Source organism: Tachypleus tridentatus, chromosome 13, assembly GCF_004210375.1.
Source record: "Tachypleus tridentatus isolate NWPU-2018 chromosome 13, ASM421037v1, whole genome shotgun sequence".
Classification (NCBI taxonomy): Eukaryota; Metazoa; Arthropoda; class Merostomata; order Xiphosura; family Limulidae; genus Tachypleus; species Tachypleus tridentatus.
Window position 1 is genome coordinate 214,029,633 of NC_134837.1, and position 18,003 is coordinate 214,047,635.

The 18,003-nt window shown below is 34.6% G+C and overlaps 1 protein-coding gene and 1 long non-coding RNA gene across 2 annotated transcripts in view; one reads left to right on the forward strand and one right to left on the reverse strand.

Annotated features, from left to right (window-relative positions):
• LOC143237651 (neural-cadherin-like) overlaps window positions 1-18,003 on the reverse strand; it is a 436,819-nt gene that overhangs the window by 309,590 nt on the left and 109,226 nt on the right. The gene's annotated exons all lie outside the window — the stretch shown is intronic.
• LOC143237652 (uncharacterized) lies at window positions 13,048-13,956 on the forward strand. Its single transcript, XR_013020182.1, has 2 exons — window positions 13,048-13,089; window positions 13,380-13,956. It is a non-coding gene; the product is annotated as an uncharacterized LOC143237652 (long non-coding RNA).

The window sequence follows — 18,003 nt, forward strand, 5'->3', positions numbered from 1 at the left end:
ATTCCCATTAACTTCATTGCTATTATAAAGGGTATTAACATAACAGTAAACTCTGCAAATAATGGTATGATGTTGAATATACTATTTATTTCACTTTCGGCTTAATTTTGTTTAAAATTCACCAGAGCATTTGGTCGCGAAAACGTTACTGTAGAAACAGCACAAAGAAAATTGGATTTTTGGGTCCATATTATTACTGTGTCAAAAGGGTTTATTGTAAGAACAAAATTAAACCTTAACGTGTATATAGATTTATAATATAAAATATACCCAGTACCTATATACACAGACAAAAATAATTTAAAATATCTTAAAGATATTTCTGGGGGAAAAATAGCTGAGAAAAATCCCAGTAAAACGAATAATAAAGAAGTTATTACGAGAGAGTGTAGTCTGATGAAAGCAGTTAGGTTTGCATACCGTGTATACCAAAGCGAATATCGACTATCAGTGAGCTTTAAAACTCCTAGAATGCGCTATTTCTTTTGCGGCGCTCCATAAAAAGAGTGTTAACTTCGCTATCTTCTTAGCATGTTTGAAATCTCTTCAAAGATTCGTTTTTGTTGGTTTTTTTGTAGCTATATACATACAAACTATAACCAACAAACTCTCTTAGGCTCGTTTTAACTCAAGAGTTTGTTTGTTCGTTCGTTTTGATTCTCGCACAAAACTACTCGACGGGTATCTGCGATAACTATCCTTAATTTAGCAGTGATAGGCTAGAGGGAAGACAGTACCCACCACTAGCTCTTGGGATATCTTTTACCAACGAATAGTGGAATTGACTGTCACTTTATAACGCCCTACGGCTAAAATGACGATCATGTACGGTGGCGGGAATTCCAATCTTCGACTCGCAGGTTTTTAGCTTTTAACTCAAGAGAAACATAAAAGTGACGAGTTTCGGCTACTCAACTGTTTTTTTTTTTTTTTTTTTTACAAAATTAGGTTCGACACTTAGCAAAACAATCTTAGTCAATGCTTATGTAGCACAAATTTAACAACGAAATATATCTCATGTTCGTTCAATGTGGCACAAATAAAACAGTGAAACATAACCCAACTGATGTTTTTTTCATTGTTTATGTAGCACAAGTAGAACAATGAAATATAAATCATTTTAGTTCGATGTTTTTCTGGCACAGAGAGAAAAAATTTGGAAAAAAATATATCTGTTTAAACATAAAATAAAGAAATACCGGAGATATCACCCGCCAGACATCCAATATAAAAATCTCGTTTGGAGCAACTAATGTACCTGAACATCCAGATAAAAATAAACATTTATTCTGCCCAAAGGCATAGTGAGGCTACTTTGAACTCGAGCATAGTAGGCCTCCACATATTGGTCAGGCCCGGCATAGCCAGATGGTTAAGGCACTCGACTCGTAATCCAAGGGTCGCAGGTACGAATCCTCGTCGCACCACACATGCTCGCCCTTTCAGCCGCGGGAGCGATATAATATGACAGTCAATCTCACTATTCGTTGGTAAAAGAGTAGCCCAAGAGTTAGCGGTGGGTGACGATGACTAGCTGCCTTTCCTCTAGCCTTACACTGCTAAATTAGTGACGACTAGTGCTAATAACCCTCGTGTAGCTTTGCGCGAATTTCAAAAATAAACATGTTGGTTAGAATGCACGGAAAATAAGCTTGCTCTTTCTCTCTTTGTTCATTTGTTTATCTGTAGTTTCCAGAGAGGTACTTAAAGTTTAATGATACCTGGAGGTTTTTACTAATTGTTTCGACAAGGGTAGTACTTGTATATAAGTAACCGACAGTTGCAGTAATGACCTCCTTCGATCGACCACATTTCTCGAAAATCTTATTTTGTTCTACAACTATATATTTTTTCATCACTTGCTATGAACTTCATTCACTTACGCTAACTTTAATTCTTTGCTATCGATATACCAAATTATGAAGGCGAGCAATAGAAAAACAAGATTGATTAGGTAACCTGAGTGTTTCCCTGTTCTTGAGTTTGATGTGAACAAATTAACAAATAGCTCGACACACTACCTTATTATCTTTTATCCTTACCATAGAATCAAATCCATCTGCACTACGTACACCGTATGGAATCGAACCATGGATTTTAGCATTGTAAAAATGCAAACATACCGGTAACCCACCGGTGGACGCGACACACAATTTGTGATGACGCAATACGAAAATGACTTTTGGAAGTGTTACAACTTTACATTATTGAGGTAAGTGAATTCTCTTCACCCGTCTTTTACGTAACTTTCAGCTTTGTATGGTACTTGAAAATCTTTTAAAATCAGCGTTATGACATAAATCCGTTATACTTAGGAAAGTGGCATCGTCTCGTTGTTTGTGCTGTAATATACAAAAGTTGAGTTTCTTTTTGAATTCGCGCAAAGCTACACGAGGACTATCTGCGCTAGCCGTCCCCATTTTAGCAGTGTAAGACTAGAATGAAGGTAGCTAGTCATCACCACCTACCGCCAACTCTTGGGCCACTATTTTATCAACAAATGGTGGGATTAATCGTCACAGTTTTAACGGTTGAAAGGTAGCATGTTTCTGTGACGGGGATTCGAACCCGCGACCCTCAGATTGCGCAGTCGAGCGCCTTAATCACCTGGCCATGCCGGACCCGCTGTATATTGCTTAACAGAGCTGAGATTCGACTTTTAGCAGATCTCTTTGTATATAATTCTGGTGTCCCAACCATATTCCTTTGTTTGCCATTGCTATTTAATAGAAGGGTCATCCCCGTCAAGAAAATTCTAAACTCTGGTTTTAAAACATCTTTATTATATGACAGTATCGATACCTTGTGTAGGAAAGGGTTATTGTATACTCTTTCCAAATGTACTCAATTTTTTGTGGCATCACATTCTCTACGAAACGCAAAGCCAAACAATGTCAAAATGTAATTCTGATACATTCCGTTCTACCGCAACTTTACGTTATATTGTAGGTTAAAATTATTTTTCTTTGCTTCAAATGTGTGATTTTTCCTTACTTCTGTATGAAACAATTGACGTTACATTGTATTTTCACAATTTACTCTCTTTCGAAAGTATCTTACTAATGGGAAGTTTATTACAGCCATTAATAGGTTAGTTAGGGACTATCGCCAATAACTTAAACTACTTATATGAATTCTTTAAATTTTCTTCTTTGTCTATATAAACATATATATATTCTACTTGTTATGTTACCTTTTAATGTTATCGCGTGAAAGTGAGTGAGACACGTGCACCAGTAAGTCACTATGAAGTTTCGTTGCGCGTCGTAAACCTGTTTGACACTCAATGGTTAATGTGATGTTCATGGTTGATAGCATTTTAACATGAAAGCATTATCCTGTTCCTGCTAATTACGTAGATAGTCTAGTAAGTCCAGTTAACACTTAGAACTATGAACTAGACGACACAGAATAATCAAGCAGACGCTTTTATGTTACCATAATACGTGTGTATATGTATATACCTCCCAAAACCGGTTAGTAGTATAATATTTAATTAAGATACAGTTTACATTACAATACCACATGTGTATATTCCTTACAAAACCGGTTGTTAGTAGTATAATATTTCATTAAGATACTGTTTATGTTACAATACCACGTGTGAATTTACTTCACAAAACCGCTTGTTTGTAGTATAATATTTCATTAAGATACTGTTTATGTTACAATACCACGTGTGAATTTACTTCACAAAACCGCTTGTTTGTAGTATAATATTTCATTAAGATACTGTTTATGTTACAATACCACGTGTGAATTTACTTCACAAAACCGCTTGTTTGTAGTATAATATTTCATTAAGACACTGTTTAGGGTTTAAGTTACAATAAGACGTGTGTATTTACTTCACGAAACCGGTTGTTTTTTGTTAACTTGCAGAAACTGATTTAATGATATTTTGTTAAACCTGCATTATAACTTATTCATTTGTAAAAACTTACTTCCCTAAAATTTATTCCTTTAAGTCAACACGTTCTTTCAATTTTTCGGATTCAATTTGATAAGCAAGTTTATTTTTATGTTGTATGACCTTTCGTAGGAGGTAAGTCATTTAAAAAGTATCAGGATGTAAAGAAAATAAACACCTACCCCTTAAAGTATGAGGATATAAAGAAAACAAACACCTTCCCTTGGAGTATCAGGACATACATAAACTAAATACCTTCCCCTTGAAGTATCAGGTTATAAACAAAATAAACACATCCCCCTTGAAGTATCAAGATGTAAAGAAACTAAATACCTTCCCCTTGAAATATCAGGATGTAAATAAAATAAACACCTTTCCCTTAAAGTATCAGAATATAAAAAAAATAAACACCTTCGCCTTGAAGTATCAGGATATAAACAAAATAAACACATTCCCCTTGAAATATCAGGATGTAAAGAAAATAAACACCTTCTCCTTAAAGTATCAGGATGTAAACAAAATAAACACTTTTCCCTTAAAGTATCAGGATATAAAGAAAATAAACACCTTCTCCTTAAAGTATCAGGATGTAAACAAAATAAACACTTTTCCCTTAAAGTATCAGGATATAAAGAAAACAAACACCTTTCCTTTTCTCCTAAATATAAAGCTAGAAGTATTCTTGGAGTGACTTATCTATACGTCTTCTGGTCCATAACAAGGTGAAAACTCATGTATTTTTTAAACTAAAAATAAATGCTAGCGACTATTTAAATGAAGTATTTTTTGTAAAATAAGGCTAACTTTCCATGTAAAAATAAAGTAATTTCCTAAGTCAAAAAGTGCCTGATATGTCAAACAAACAAACATTAGCAAAGACTCAAAACTTTCTTTTATGAAAAAAAAACAAAAAACGTTAGCAATGGGAAGTGATAGGCTGATCAGATAGTGTTAACATTTTAACAAGGATGAAATATATATATATAAATACAAACTAAAATAAAACTAAACTCACTAGTTGGATTGCTTTCACAGTTCTGTTTATTACAAATCTTCTAAATCACCGGTGTTCTGAATAAGAACATCGCTTCCTCAAAAAAACAAAACAACAAAAAAAAATAGTTTTTGCTATGTGCTCACGTTCCGTGCGTCAATCTAATTAGTGTTGTCTTCGTTGTCTATACAGGTACTCCACTCGTGAAAAGTTTTAGTTCAATTTCATAGCGATTGCAGCAAATGTGATCGGCTTCGCTCTAGAAGAAAAGTTTCTAAATAATGCATATCACACCCGTGCTGCATGCAAACCGACGGAAAACTAAAACAGAAAATTCCTTCTCCTCCTCAAACGTTTTTAACGCCTGAGCGAAACATTTTTGCCCTCGCTACTTTAGATAGATAGATAAACAGATAGACAGATAGGTGGAAGATTGCTTGGAGAGTTTAAATAAAAATAGAATCAACTTTGTTAATAAAAATTTGTAATTCAAACAATTAGATAACTTGATAAGTGTTTTGGTCACTCATTACTATTTAACCTCTACGAAGTCTTATGTTTTCACAAAACCACTCGCTGTATTAATAATTTTATAGATGAAATCGTAATACTTTGTTTCTTCCAATCACTCATCATCAATGATGAGGTTATGGGATTTTTTAACAGAACAGTCGATCTGATTACTGTTACACTTAACAGTTAACTTGCTATTCTAGGTAACTACTTTAATTATTTGGGGTATGAATAGGAACCTGATGTTGATTAATCCATAGCCCGCTGGCCTCGTTTACGGACGGAATTCTTCATAATTATAAAGCATACCGCTGTCTTGTACATATAGTCAGTTTTTTCTACTATTTTGGGTCCGTGAATTCTTCCCTCTTACAACATTACACACCCAGTAAGGCTGAGTTCCGACTTGTTGCAAAGTCGTTTTCTTGCTAGTCCTGGAAATCGAGATTGATTCATATATATTTGTCTTCCCATGCCATTAAGTATAAGAAATATTCCTGGTTTAAAAGCTCTACGTCCTCAATCTGAGCACATATTTATGACTTTAGTGTTACATATCATTTTAGAAATCACTCAGTCTTAAGTGGCATTACACTAATTAGTCCGAATATTTTTCGTTTCACTGTTACTTTATGTCAGCTGGGGTTGTCATGCTTCTTGCTGATATGTGTATTCAAAATTTGATATAACGTATTACGCCCTGTATTCACATTAGTATGACAATTAATGTTCAGAAAATGTTATTTTTAAATTTTTAGTAGTAGGTAATTTAACCCAAGATATAAAAATAAACAGTTTTGGTAGCTACTCCCTGTTTAATGTTGTACAACGCTATCTTGTGAATTCTTTGTCAACTTATTATTATGTTATTTCTATGCAATACATTTAACGTAATCCTTGTCAGAAAGTAGCTGACTGGTGGCATTTGTACGTGAATGAAATTATAAAAGGGTGAAACACACTTTCACAACGATATGTATGTTATGCAACAGGAGGTTAATGTTTTTTGATGGCATTAGAATTTTATATATATATATCATTAAAAATCAACGTGGTAATTTGTTCTTTCTTTGCTTTGTAATTATTTTCTTTTCAAAAGTCCCATGTTTAAAACATTACTAACTTATTGTTTACATACATATTACTTTTAGACACTATAAACAATAAAGGTAAGGAGTAATAACTGATTGTAGCTAATGAAACGTGAAATAAAAATGGTTGGCTTCTTTTGTTTTTTACACAAACTCTGTTTTCTTCTCTTAGAAAATAAGAGGTTAGGACTTTTTAACTTAGAAAACTTAAAATAAAAAAAATGTTAGCTGGTTTTGTATACATAAAAATTATACTATTTTTTGTCTTGGGATATAAAAGGGCAAAGGTTCTTTTAGTTTTCCAGTAAAATGTAGCACTCAGATTCTGTCCTAGTCTCCCTACTGTGGAAAGATCATAAAATCGTGCACGCAAAGAAACAGAAATCAAAACAAAATTCTTTTCGCGGGTTATAAGAACCTCCACTGTGTGACATTTACTATTGTACAAGTTAGGCCTACAAGAATTGATATTACTTCGTTCGAAATCATAGTCTGAACTTTTGTCAGTTTATAAATATGTCAAATAAATATATATATTTGGGTAGTCCGTTAAAGTAACCAACAATGATGTGCCACATGGAATCGTGTTGATCGTACAAAAGAAAGTGTAACTTATAAAAATATTTCAAAAACAATACTTATTACATTAATAAATCAAGGATTAGAAAGGTAGAAGTTCATCCATTGTGCTGAAAATACTGCCACTTGGTGAAAATGGACATGTAATTCATTCAGTGCACCAAATTTACTGCTACGGAATGCTAAGGAACGTAAAAAACTTTGTACTGTATTTAATGTCATGTGGTGCTAAGGAAAGTATTATATTTTGTAATGGACGTGTTGATAAGGAACGTATAAGATTTAGAATTCACTTGTTGTACTAGATACCTGCCATGCTATGCTAAGAACACATAATACTTTGTACTTGCATATAATGTCATGCGGTGCTGAGGAACGTATGGTACTTTATTACGGATGTGCTGGTAAAGAACCGATAAGACTTAGGATTCACCCATTTACTGGATATCTGCCATCTTGTGCTAAAAACATATATTACTTTGTGTTGGATATATTGACGTGTGGTGTGAAGATGTGCAGCATATCAAGAAATGCAGGAGGGGGAGGTTGCTGTATTTGAGAAATTTTCGGACTTGGAAATTTCAATACAAAACACTATTTTACAACATGATGCTGCTACAAATGAAATATATTTCCATGAGCACAAATTAAGTTTTTATTTATACTTAGAACTGTGTTTGTTAACCATACGATAAGTAAATGATTTTCATTCACTAATTTCCGTCAAATGTTTACAACACCAACAGCAATTGCAAAATGAAAATTAAAAAATAAACAAGTATTGTCCAGTCTCTTATACATCACTAAAAACATCACGGAGAAGAATAAACGCTGTAACATATTTTAAAAAAAAATAACTGCCCAGTCTATTGTATAACTCACGGAGAAGATTAAACACTGTAGACTCTTCACAATAGCAACAACAACAGTTCAGCCTATTATATAAATAACTCACGGACACGATTAAACACTGTGGACCCTTAACAAGAGCAACAATAACTCTCCAGCCTATTATATAACTCAGGGAGAAGATAAAACACTGGTAGACCTTTAACAAGAGCAACGATAACTGCGAGTCTATTATATAACTCACGGAGAAAATAAAACACTGGTAGACCCTTAACAAGAGCAACAATAATTATCCAGTCTATTATATCACTCACGGAGAAGAATAAACACCAGTAGACCCTTAACAAGAGCAACAATAACTGTCCAGTCTATTATATAACTCACGGAGAAAATAAAACACTGGTAGACCCTTAACGGCAACAATAAAATCCAGTCTATTATACACTGGTAGACCCTTAACAAGAGCAACAATAACTGTCCAGTCTATTATATAACTCACGGAGAAAATAAAACACTGGTAGACCCTTAACAAGAGCAACGATAACTGCGAGTCTATTATATAACTCACGGAGAAGATTAAACACTGGTTGACCCTTAACAAGAGCAACGATAACTGCGAGTCTATTATATAACTCACGGAGAAGATTAAATACTGGTACACCCTTAACAAGAGCAACAATAACTGCCTAGTCTAGAATATAACTCACGAAGAAGATTAAACACTGGTAGACCCTTATCAAGAGCAACAATAACTGCGAGTCTATTATATAACTCACGGAGAAGATTAAACACTGGTTGACCCTTAACAAGAGCAACGATAACTGCGAGTCTATTATATAACTCACGGAGAAGATTAAACACTGGTTGACCCCTAACAAGAGCAACGATAACTGCGACTCTATTATATAACTCACGGAGAGTTATATAATAACAAGAGCAACAATAACTGCCTAGTCTAAAATATAACTCACGAAGAAGATTAAACACTGGTTGACCCTTAACAAGAGCAACGATAACTGCGAGTCTATTATATAACTCACGGAGAAGATTAAACACTGGTTGACCCCTAACAAGAGCAACGATAACTGCGACTCTATTATATAACTCACGGAGAGTTATATAATAACAAGAGCAACAATAACTGCCTAGTCTAGAATATAACTCACGGAGAAGATTAAACACTGGTTGACCCTTAACAAGAGCAACGATAACTGCGAGTCTATTATATAACTCACGGAGAAGATTAAACACTGGTTGACCCCTAACAAGAGCAACGATAACTGCGACTCTATTATATAACTCACGGAGAGTTATATAATAACAAGAGCAACAATAACTGCCTAGTCTAGAATATAACTCACGAAGAAGATTAAACACTGTGTAGACCCTTATCAAGAGCAACAATAACTGCGAGTCTATTATATAACTCACGGAAGATTAAACACTGTAGATCCTTAACAAGGGCAACAATAGCTGTCCAGTTTATTACATACATAATGCAGAAGAATAAACGTTGTGGCGTTTTTAACAATAAAAACCAGAACTGTCCACGCTATTATATACTTCATGTACAAGAATAAACGCTACGATGTCTTTAACAAGAAACACAGGAATTGTTCTTTATTTTATACATTATTAAGAATAATAATCAATAACTTCATACCATATCCGTATCTTATCTTATTGTCTAGAATCCCTCTAACTCAAAATAACAAAGCGTATTTTTGTTCCCTTAAAACAGTTCTGTTCATCTCCGGAGATAGCTGTGATCTAAGATAACGTCTTCTCATTGATCAGAAAATTGAAACGTGAAATTACGACAACATTATCGCCCCTGTTCCCAAATATATTTGGTGATAAAACCTGTTTTGAAATGACTGTAAAGTTAAGCCAAACTTCTTCGATTTGTTTTTCTGCTTAACTCTATTCATAGCCATCTTCATTATTCTTTGTTTGTTTGTTTTTGAATTTCGCACAAAGCTACTCGAGGGCTATCTGTGCTAGCCGTCCCTAATTTAGCAGTGTAAGACTAGAGGGAAGGCAGCTAGTCATCACCACCCACCTCCAACTCTTGGGCTACTCTTTTACCAACGTATAGTGGGATTGAACGTCACATTATAACGCCCCCACGGCTGGGAGGGCAAGCATGTTTGGCGCGACGGGAATACGAAACCGCGACCCTCAAATTACGAGTCGCACGCCTTAACACGCTTGGCCATGCCGAGCCTCTTCATTATTACTATTATTATTTGCCCGATAATACTTTACTAATGTGTTACTATTCATAGAAGCATTATATTAGTAAAAAAAATTATAGTTTGGAAACATGACTTGATATTGTTATACCATTTTGTTTTTGTTGGTGGGTTTTTAAAATTATCTAGTGAAAATAACTCAATGTTATTCCATATTATAACAACAAATTAACTTTCACTTTGTCCTTAACACGCTTGCACTCTTGTAACTTGCTCTAGGCCTACGTAATACGAGTATAATATGAGTACGGTGTTTTGTTATTACTGTATTACTAATGTAACATTTTCTTTCCTGGGCGGTGACAATACGTTATTGTTCAGTCCACGTGAAGAGAAGAAATTACTTCATTTACTTCTTTAACGTTTCAACAGGCTTGAACACTTGTACAGTGACGTAGCTTGTTGTAAGCCTACTTTACAAATGAGGTTAATGAACGAAAAACCAATCAACTTCTAATAAAAGTAACTCAAAAGCACGATAGTAAACACAGTTTCAAATACTTTACGAAAAGATACTGACTGATTGATCCCTCAATCTTGCAAAAAAAAAATCACTGTTTTAATCATATCTTTCTGATGCTGAAGGGAATTTTTTCTTTACTCCAGAAATAAAATGCGTTTAAACAAGGAGCAAATTTTGAAGGAACAATAGAGAACGTGAATACTTGAGTATTTCGAATTAAAATGCTATTTTCGAAATGCTCTTTTTTCCTAAAGTAAAGTGAAATAAAAAGCAACTACAGACATCAAGGCTTAAGACGTTTTAGTGCTAATGAAAAGAAGTTTTTTTTCAACCTTAAATCAGGCCTATTTCTGCTCCAAAAGAACTTTAAAAAAGGATTATCACCAAAACTTGTACAGAAAATTCTTGGGGTTTTATTGACTTCAACATCATGCGGCCTCCAGCTAATATCTATATTAAACAAAATATAAAATTTACAGCTTTTATAGTAAGGAAAAATCTATTGAGAACTGGTGCAATGGCAACGCCATAGCTGTTTTAAATATATTCCTTTTTACTGTAAAAAGATGTAACTCGTGATATAATGATATTTACAAGTAAACTCAAAACTATTATTAAACTATTAAAATACAACATTATAAATATGTCTTATAATAAAATAATAATAGAATAATGTATAAAAGTGATCATTAAAGTGCTAAACAATTGCAGTGTTTTACCTAATTCGTTCTATATGCAGTAGGCCCGGCATGATCAGACGATTAGGGCGCTTGTATCGTAATCTGAGGGCTGGGGGTTCGAACTCCTGTAACACTAAACTTACTCGCCCTTCCAGCTCTGCAAGTGTTATAAGTGACGGTCATTATATTCCCTTATAAACGAATAACCAAAGAGATGGCTCTTATACTGTTAAATAAGAGACGACTAGCGCAGATACCTCTGGTGTAGCTTTGCGCGAGAATTCAAAACAAACACACTGTTTCCGCCCCGTGAGCTTGTGCTTTCTTTATTGTGATTCGTGTTCGTGTCATACATCTTATTTCTCCTAAACGACTTTCTATCCCCAGCCTATGCTACCCTTACCGCCTTGTTTTCTTAGCCTAGTTGTCGAATTTTCAATATCACAAGCACATGTAAATATAGTGGGTTACTATATTATTTTATATAGATTTCCATATACATGTCAAGCTTACGTGTTTATTCTCACCTAAAGGAGCTCTTAACTCATCAAAACTAAAATAAAAACTTTCTGTTTGGTTTATTATAGCATGAAACTGAAAGCTTTTATTTTATATTCGCCCAACTGGGATGTTTGTTAAGTATTTTTACTTCCGGTAGAAAAGTAAATTAGAAAACGATTTCTAACTATTTCTCAACATATCAATAAATAAAAAGATTTATCAAGCTTTTGTTTACTCCATGGCTTTCAGATGGCCATGTTCAAGTGAATAATAGGGTAACAAACGTTGAGAATATAATTTTAAATGTGTTATGTATGGTGATGTCACGTGTGATGCACAAACATGTAAACTAGTTTGGAGATAATTGATTAGTGTTCATGAGATAACACTGATGACAAATGTGTAAGAGTAAGTTTCGTTTGGTTTGGGTTGTTTTGAATTTCGCCCAAAGCTACACGAGGGCTATCCGCGCTAGCCGTCCCTAATTTAGCAGTGTAAGACCAGAGGGAAGGGAGCTAGTCATCACCACCCGCCGCCAACTCTTGGGCTACTCTTTTACCAACGAATAGTGGGATTGACCCCACTGCTGAAAAGGCAAGCATGTGTAAGTTTGGTAACAAGCAATTATTCTTAAAATTGTGTGTCAATACAGGAAAAGTTTGTTTGATAAAAAGTTGTTAGTTTTCAGCACATTATGTGTAGTGACATAATTTAAATAGTTGATTTAGTGGCATTTATGTTATAATGCGTTGTACTACAAGTTCAGTAACTTGTCTGCGGTATAAAGCTAAAAATAAATAACGAGTGGTAATGTCAACCTGATAATCATTTGTCAACAGTAAGTCTTCAGGCTTAAGACACTAAAAATCGAGTTTCGATATCCATGGTGGCAGAGCTCAGATAACCCACTCTGTACCCTTGTGCTTAATAACAATAAATCAAGCTATAAATAACCCGAGAACCGGTTCCTGTTTCTATATCATTTTTAATTTTTATTAAAATACATACGTATAGTACTGAAATATATACGTGTGTGTGTGTAAACGGTGAAATAAAGTAGTGAAAATACTACGTGAATGACACTCCTACGCTAGAGTACAATGACGTCTTGATAGCTTACACCGTGATTAGTGCTCATCCATCCAATCAGAAAAAGCGACGTCGGTATAATGCTTATAAATGTACAGACAACCATATTACGTAGAATAGAAGTAAAAAATCCGAGTGAAAAAAGACAACAAGGCTCTGAAGAGGGTAAGTAGAAGTGGCACAGTTAATAACATACATTGTCGAGGTAAAAACGTTTCTTAGAGTATGTTATTTATGAGATACACGACGATCAAATACGCATATAGCCTATGTCATAAATACAGGTGTCAATTTTCTATCGAATAAGATTCGAATTAGCACGAAATGGTTTTAATGAAAGTGTAACTGCTCGAAACTGTTACCAAGAAAATGTAATCACACCAGAAGGTTGATGTTATGAGCATCGGACCACAAAAAATAAAATAAATAATGTTTGAGCCCTGATTTCTTTACAGATGAAATCAAGCTCAAATTGGCTGGAAGCGATCAGATAGTTTCTTCGACAGTCGAGAGGAGAACAGTGTCATAATCAATAAATAACACCTACAGTGAAGCGTGGAGGAGGATTACTACAAGTTCAGGGTGCATCTCAGCCAAGGTTGTTCGTGAACTACACATAATTGATGGCACATTGACTGCTGACACGAACAGGCAAGTTCTGATTTATCATACCTTTCCCTGAGGAACCAAACTCACTGGGCGAGGATTTATTTATCTTCCAGAAAGAAAATTAACCCTATCACGCAGTGAATGTGTTAAAACGATATATTAGCATTGAGCTGCCCAATATAAACATTCTTGAGATGCAAAGCTCTATCAAAAAGAAAAGAAAAATGAAAAGTCAAAGGGTGACCAAGAAACTTAGCTTTATTGCGAGGCCTAATACAAGGCATTTTGAGTAGTATTTCAAAACTGAAAATTGATAAACTAATCGGTCTACGTGAGCACATGAATTGTGTAGCTCATCCACTTTTCTTCTGTACTGCAATGATAATGTTTTGTACCATTAATAAACGTACTATCTAATTCGTATTTCACGTTTTTTGTGACTTGTATACGAATACTGTCTGTGTGTTTCCACAAATAGTTTCACTACTGTACTACAATAGATAAGTTTTGTTTATAACATCAAGTGATATCTTTTAATAACGCTTTTTAATTTTTTATTTATTTGTGTTTCGTCCCTTTCATTATAAACAACCACATTTTCGAATGCAGATAATTAGTGTTGGTTTTAGACTTGGAATGTCATGGGATTAAGTACTTACACATCTACAACAGTTTCATTTCACCTACGTTGATATTTTTCATCTGATAGATGTCTATGTGCACGATATTTTACTAACACTCTTTTCGATGATTAGTTCTACTGTACCCAGTCAATATTTGAACATTATTATTCATTTCTCTGTTCTTCACATGTGACAATGTTAGCTGTTAGCCTACTTGTTCCAATTTATATGAACACGTGTGTGCGAAAAGTGGTGAAAGTGTACCTTGGAGTGAATGTCACATACTAAAAAAATGTCTCAGGCTTAACTGAGACAAATAACTACTTACTTAATGGATTGAGTAAGATGTCTGCAATTTTTGGTCGTTTTACACTGTTGAATTGTTAATTTTAATCAATGTTATCATCTCGTGGAACTTAAGTTTATTTGTCAGATTAACCTTAATAGTATCTATACTTCTTCCCCCACTTCACATCTGTACAACAAATACATGTTAATTTGTTAGGTTAGCCTTAACAATATCTATACTTCTTCCCCTACTTCACATCTGTACAACAAATACATGTTTATTTGTTAGATTAGCCTTAACAATATCTATACTTCTTCCCCTACTTCACATCTGTACAACAAATACATGTTTATTTGTTAGATTAGCCTTAACAATATCTATACTTCTTCCCCTACTTCACATCTGTACAACAAATACATGTTTATTTGTTAGATTACCCTTAACAATATCTATACTTCTTCCGCTACTTCACATCTGTACAACGAATACAGAAGTTTATTTGTTAGATTAGCCTTAACAATATCTATACTTCTTCCGCTACTTCACATCTGTACAACGAATACAGAAGTTTATTTGTTAGATTAGCCTTAACAATATCTATACTTCTTCCGCTACTTCACATCTGTACAACAAATACATAAGTTTATTTGTTAGGTTAGCCTTAACAATATCTATACTTCTTCCGCTACTTCACATCTGTACAACAAATACATAAGTTTATTTGTTAGGTTAGCCTTAACAATATCTATACTTCTTCCGCTACTTCACATCTGTACAATGAAAACTTTAGTATTAAAAACTGTTCAGTGAATAGCCTATTACGTGACGTCACTGTTATGATACAAAAGCTTCAAAACTTAATTACATAAACTACTTATTTTCGTAACTACACGTTATATCAAGTAGGTTCCATAGAAACATTAGCATGACTAACACTAAAAACTTGTTTCTTTGTTATGAATCCAATTTGATGATACTACTAAGTTTTATCTATTGGTCTAACATGCCTATATATACAATTTTTTATCTACTTTACTCATCTCGAAACTTTAACGGTAAATAATATAAAAACACGTGCTTTAAGTATATCTCTTGTAAAGAAAACAGTTTTGTTATTATAGTTTGTACCGAGTTGCTCTGCACCATAAAAAAACAAACAAAACAGAACTTCGTTGCTTCATTCCAACTAATAGACTCTGAGCATTCACTTTGCCTGAAAGACAGAAACCGGGAATTGTTTACCCTGGCTAAATAGGATTGTCAAACTTCGTTCAGTTACCATATGGTTAATGACGACATTTATGGCAGTCAGAAACACGTGCTAACGAAAATTTGTCGTTTTCACTTCGGGTCATTTTCGTCATGCTGCGAAAACTCCACTGCGAAGAAACAGCAGTTATTGAATTTTCATCAAGACATTAAAAAAGCTGTCAAGGAAGGCCCGGAAAAAACAACACGAAAAAACAAACAACTCCACATTAAAGAACGTATCGCTCTGCTCCTTATTTTACAAACATTAGAACTCTTTCCATTAAAACAAGTGGAATAACTTGTTTATAATAAGGGGAAAAAAAGTTTCTTGTTTATTCCTATCCACAACTTTAAAAACGCTGTGTTTTAATAAATAAGTTGATCTTCAAACAAGACAAAACAACTGGAAAATGGCCAACGAGTGAAGCTATCCCACGGTAATTGTTAATTTTATTATTTTCTTACTGGTAAATGACCGTGATAAACGCAATCTTTCGTTGAATTCTTCGGTAGCTTGAAACCATCTGGCAATAAGTACAATAGCTACTTTGAAATACTAAAGTATTAATCCAGGCCACCAGGAGAGTTTAACAAACTTATCCTGATGTTCGCTCGCTTCTTCTTTGTGGGAATTTGGGTATGTTGAATTTTAAATACCCAGGAGGGTCAGGTGCACAAGACCTCTTCTTCCTTCCCTAACTTTCATGTCGGCTACAACTATGTTACTATGTTATTGTTGTAGTGCATTTGGGCCAGAGTAACCCACAGTACTCCATCCCTTTTCAGGGCAATGTCCATGTATTTTCTTGATTTGCCCTTTTTATTTGTTTTTTTCATTATTACTTTTTATTTTATTTTATTTTTTTACTTTATTATATATATACACATATATTTAACGGAAAAGTAGAATGAGAAACAAACAAACATCATAATACACACAAAAGAACATTATACTAGTTTTAAGCGTCTAGTGCATGGTGGCCAGCTTGGTTGATATTTCTTAAATATATATTCATAGGAGAGTAAGGATATTTACCTACTATGGTACGTAGTTTCAATATACTGATGTTGTTGTAGTTATAAGTTAACCTTCAAATTAGACTTACACTTTACGTAGTTCACTACTTGTGGGCGCCCATGTCTTGTATCGTAGTAAATAATTCTATCATTCTTCCCTGTTGCAACACTTGCTAAATAAATCACAGAAAATAGGTGAAATGAATAATTTCTTTGGGTAAAATACGTGGAAAATCCTAGGAGTAACAAACAGGATTGACTTGCATAATTGAAAGTGTTTTTGTTGCCGTTTGACTGAACCACAGACTCATGTACTACTTTGAAAATGTGACAAAATTGCCAATGAAGTTGATATGAACTTGTACAACCCGACATGGCCAGGTGGTTTATGGCACTCGATTCGTAATCCGAGGGTCACGGATTTGAATCCCCATCACACCGAACATGCTTGTCCTTTCAGTCGTAGGGTCGTTATAAAGCGACGGCCAATCCCATTATTCGTTGGTAAAAGAGTAGCCCAAGGGTTGGCGATGGGCGGTGATGACTAGCTATCTTCTCTCTAGTCTTACACTGCTAAATTTGGAACGGCTAACGCAGATAGCCCTCATGTAGGTTTGCGCAAAGTTTAGAACAAACCAAATTATTGCCTCAAAAACACCCTTAAAAGAGTAACAGTCAAATCCTGGTATTAGATCGGACAAGGTAGATCATGATTTTAGAGTGGTTCCTTCCCTCTATTCACAGGCCTGGCATGGCCTAGCGCGTAAGGCGTGCGACTCGTAATCCGAGGGTCGCGGGTTCGCACCCGCGTCGCGCCAAACATGCTCGCCCTCCCAGCCGTGGGGGCGTTATAATGTGACGGTCAATCCCACTATTCGTTGGTAAAAGAGTAGCCCAAGAGTTGGCGGTGGGTGGTGATGACTAGCTGCCTTCCCTCTAGTCTTACACTGCTAAATTAGGGACGGCTAGCACAGATAGCCCTCGAGTAGCTTTGTGCGAAATTCCAAAACTAACAAACAAACCCTCTATTCAGACGAGTATCGTGCATCTTTGAGCGAAATATTGAAAAAAAAACCTACCAAAAAACAGAAACATTTCAACAGCATGAGCATTTATGTGGTCTATTTGAGATGTCACACGAGTGACTTATTGAGGAGCAATAAACCCCCTTCATATAAAAACTGTCGTAATTTTTATACGTTGATGAAGTAAAATAAACTTCATTCCTTCTTCGCAATCATAACAGTTTAATGTAGGTATTTCATAAAGTATTTTGTATTTATGGCAAAG